The sequence below is a fragment of the Emydura macquarii genome, unplaced genomic scaffold, assembly GCF_026122565.2.
Source record: "Emydura macquarii macquarii isolate MOO-44397 ecotype Brisbane River unplaced genomic scaffold, CSIRO-AGI_Emac_v2 contig_2207, whole genome shotgun sequence".
In the NCBI taxonomy this organism is placed as follows: domain Eukaryota; kingdom Metazoa; phylum Chordata; order Testudines; family Chelidae; genus Emydura; species Emydura macquarii.
Window position 1 is genome coordinate 3,005,749 of NW_027132344.1, and position 4,177 is coordinate 3,009,925.

Sequence of the window (4,177 nt, forward strand, 5' to 3'; positions counted from 1 at the left end):
TATAATATACATTCAAACAATTGCTCTGAGGACTTGTCCTTTCAAAGTTCTTTTCTTAAGGAAAGCTAAAAAGTCTTGGGCCTGATCATGCTCCTTGATGCACGGGCACATCTCCTACTGTAATCAGTGGGTGTTGCTTAGATTCCCCTAAGGTTGCTCAGGCTCTTTTGTGTTGGGTGTGGACTAGGTGGCTCTCAATAATGTTAATAAAGACATGCACTACTAAGTCACCAATTCAAATTGAACCCTTTTCAATACAATAACCAAGAGACTATGAAATTTGAGCCTGGGATTTACAGAATGTCAGGAATGGGGGCCTGCAGCTGAGCCTGAGATCAGCTAGCTAACTGCAGCTGAAACCCTTACTCAGCCAGATTGCCTGATTGGCATTGCCAAGACAGCTCTGAAACCCAACAGTAGCATTGGCGTATGGCTATTCAATGCTTATGCCTACAGCTGTGCTCACTTTTGTGCCTGCTGTTTCTAGTTGTGCTTGTCATTTTCCTGCCCTGGTCCCAGCCTTGATCAGCCCTGTTCTGTTTCTGACTTCTGGTTCCTAACTCTGACTACTGGATCTTGAGTATGGTGCCAACCACTAAGCTGGACCACCACTCCTCCGGCTAGTGGGACTGACCACCCATGACCCACTGACTGACAGTTTGAGCAGCCTAACAAAAAAGGAGGTAAAGAAGGGGAGTAGAAATGGATCGGTTATTAGGATGGATCCTGCTAAGGCCAGCATTGCCTTGCTGGACAGAGTGGGTGTCCTACAGATGTAGGCACAGAATGCTAAATTGTAGGCACAGGCTGTGTCATCCACAACTCCATCCTCTCAGAAGCCTAGAATTTCCCTGCTGGACAACTTTGGCACTGACTGCAGCCAGCTCCATGGTTTTATGAACCAGATTCTAGAATCTGATTGACTTGCTCTGTTTTCCCATTGGTCTGTAGGCGGTAGGCAAAGTAGGTGAGGGACTCTATGCTGAGAAGCCATTGAAAAGCCTGCCAAAAATGGGAGATAACTGGAGACCATAGTTCAACATGATGCCAGTTGTTAGTTCATGGTAGTGTAATATATTCTCCAGAAAGAGGCATGCTGTTTGCAGGATGCTAGGTGTGGCTCAGAATGGAAAAAAAAGATACCATTTTAGTTAGGAGATTGACAATGATGAAGATAACCATGTGCCCATGAGAGTGAGACAGTTCTACAATAAAGTCTATAGACACAGTAGACCAAGATTGAGTGGGGATGGGGAATGGGTGGAGAAGGCCTGTCCAGGGCTCTGATCTTCTTTGTGAATAAGAAAGATGGCTTCCTACATCCTTGTGCGGACTACCAGGCATTACATAAGATTATGATCTGGAACCAGTAACCCAACCCCTATTAGTGGCTGAAAATTTAAAAATTGAAGAGTAACAGGCCATGAACAGCAGTGATGATTTAACCTGGTGATATTCTAAACAAAAGAAGCTCCCAACCATCCTTGTAGCTGTTTCCATAACTTCATGCTGACTCAACAGACCTAATATATGCCTCAAAATGACAATCCTGGATTTCATTAGATTTTAATTACTATTTGTATTGTGGTAGTCTAGAGGTGCTAACCTGGGATTAGGGCCCCTTGGGGCTCCTGAATCTTTTCCAGTTTATAAAAATCATATGATTTCAAGAGCTTCAACATTAACAAGAGTGGTTAAAAATGCTCTTGTGGAAAGGAACTGGGTGATTAAGGTACTGGTATGGTCAGATGCAATTTTTCAGTCTAATCTTGCCCAATTCAGCAGTGAATGAAAGTCATTGTTAGTGAATGCTGTTCTGTGAGCCACTTTGTGACATGACTAATGGTCTCAGTCCAGTTCCTAGAAGACAAGGCCAACACAAAAATCATGACCACATTCAGCATCCTTTTTCAGTTTTTGCATTTAAAGCCATTAAATTGTCTGAATGTGCATGGAGACTGAATTTCTCTTCACTTTGCTGAAATTTGTCATTGTTTATGCAGGGGTGTACATACCCCAGGGATCAATAATCTCATATTTATATTGTACTCTGCATCTCACTGTATCCCACATTTGTATCATACATTTTCAAAGGTGAACTTTCTTAGTGGTATGACAAGTTTTCACACTTAACTGCAAAAGGAATCATGACCTCAGGTGTCTGCTGCACTCCATCATGCACTTGCTTCCCCCAGGGACTTCACACTCTCACCAGAGGTGGGGGGGGGAAGAGTCCCTTTCTGTTCCTCTTTTATTGCTCAGGCACACACATAGTACAATGCCCTGCTGTCAGTCACACAGCTGTTGGAACTAGGGGTGGGAAGGTTACTGGAGTGGTTTCTATTATATACAGAGTTTACAGTTTGGTTCAATAGCTCTCAACACCCCCATGATAAAAATTGTTCCTGCACCTGCGGTCAGCAGGGAGGGACATTTTGCTCATAAGCAATGCTCTGTGGGCCTGTTAATGTCCAGGCACAAAGGCAGGTCCCAGATCTTTAGAACCTCCTCAGGCAGACGTTGTCACCCGTGGGGGTCTCAGGACAGCATCCTCCAGCAGCATTAAAGCAGGAGGGGGACAATAGGCAGAGATGGGAAAGAGATATCAAACCAAGGGGAAAATCTCCTGCCTCCTACGAAGCGAGCTCCCCAGGACGGTGTGTGTGGGTGGGTGGGTGGGTGTGGGGAGTATCTCTGCAGCTGAGCCTTCCCTTCCCCTACTCACGGCTCCATCCACCCCTTCCCCCCAGCATGCAGCTGCAGTGAGTGCTGGAGGCACGAAGAGCAGCGTGTACCACTGCTCCACAGACACTAGACAACAGCAGGGCCGCAGAGCATCAACACTTCACGCTGGAGACAGGAACGCGCCTCCCGCAGACATCTTGAAGCCGGGCATGGAAGCCGGGTGGGGGGAGGGGTGACCCTCGGCGAGCTTCACAGTGCGCACGCGCAGCTCTCACGTCACCAGGGGCTGGAGTTTCGCCGCCAATCATGTCATGCCAGCGGCGGCAGTGGGCGGTTTCCAGATGCGCGAGCCGCTCCGCATCGTGTCGCTCCTCCGCCCCCCTCCCCACTCACCGCCCTCACCTAAAATGGCGGCTCCTCCTCCTCCGCCCCTCCCCCGCGAGGTGGGGGCGGGCCCGTCTCCGCCCCGCCCCTTGCGCGGGTGGGTGTGTGTGTGTGTGTGTGTGTGTGTGCTGGGTGTGCGCGCGCGCGCCAGGCGCCCGCCCGCTGCGGCCGTGACTGACACTCGCACGCGCCGCGAGCCGACTCCAGACGCAGCTCAGCCCGGAGCCCCGTTCGCAGCAGGGCCCCGCCGGCACACACAGCACAGACCCCGCGATGACGGCCAGGCGGGAGGCGGCGGCTCGCGGCCCCGGCTCTGCCCCTGCCCTCCCGGCTCCCGCCACCGCCTGGCTCGGAGCGGCGCTGCGGCTGCTGGTCGCGCTGCTCGCGCACACGGCCCGGGCCGAGCAGGAAGGTGAGAGGCTTCCTCGCCCCCCTCGCGCCGGCTCCCGGGCTGCGCGGGTGCCGTTGGGGCCTGGCAGCGGAGCGGGGCCTCGCCCCCGGGGGCCTGTGGCCGGGCAGGAGGGTCCCTTCCCTCCTCTGGGCGGCCGCTCAGTGCACCCGCAGTGCTCGGGCCGCGGGCGGTAGCTGAGCCAGGGAAGTGGCTTCCTTGGCCCGCTCCGGGTTGAGCGAGCCCCAGTCCCCGGGCCGCTGCCGCCCTCGGCCGGGCCCTTTGCGGGCGGGCGAGTGTGTGTGTGTGAGTGTGGTGGGGGGGGTCCCCTCGCTTCTCTTCCCGGTCGCGCTGCGGGGAGCCCGAGGTTGCCAGCTCACAGGCTGGGTCTGTTCTTCCTACCGCCCTCCCCGGGCTGTCACTGCCGGCCTGACGCGCCCCGCCTCGCCCCGGGGTCAGGACCCGGCCCGAGAGCAGGGTAGAGGGGTGCTGGGCGGGCGAGCGGGGTCTGGGCTGGCCCCTGAGGCTTGTCCGCAGCTTTGGGAAGTCCGTTGACATTGAGGTGAACTTGTGAATGGGCTTCACCTCGGGACTTGCCCTGAGGCAGCGGCAGGGGGAGGCTGGTGTTGCCTCGAAAAACACCTTCCCTTACAGGCACTTCCCCCCTGGTGAAGTTGGGAGGCAGCTAGCTACCCATCTGCTCTGGAGCTTTTGACAGGC

At 54.1% G+C, this 4,177-nt stretch overlaps 1 long non-coding RNA gene across 1 annotated transcript; it reads left to right on the forward strand.

Moving 5' to 3' along the window:
- The first annotated feature begins 575 nt into the window (after positions 1 to 575).
- LOC137160986 (uncharacterized) lies at positions 576 to 3,114 on the forward strand. The gene is made up of 2 exons (XR_010922021.1): positions 576 to 683; positions 2,751 to 3,114. It is a non-coding gene; the product is annotated as an uncharacterized lncRNA (long non-coding RNA).
- Positions 3,115 to 4,177: the final 1,063 nt, after the last annotated feature.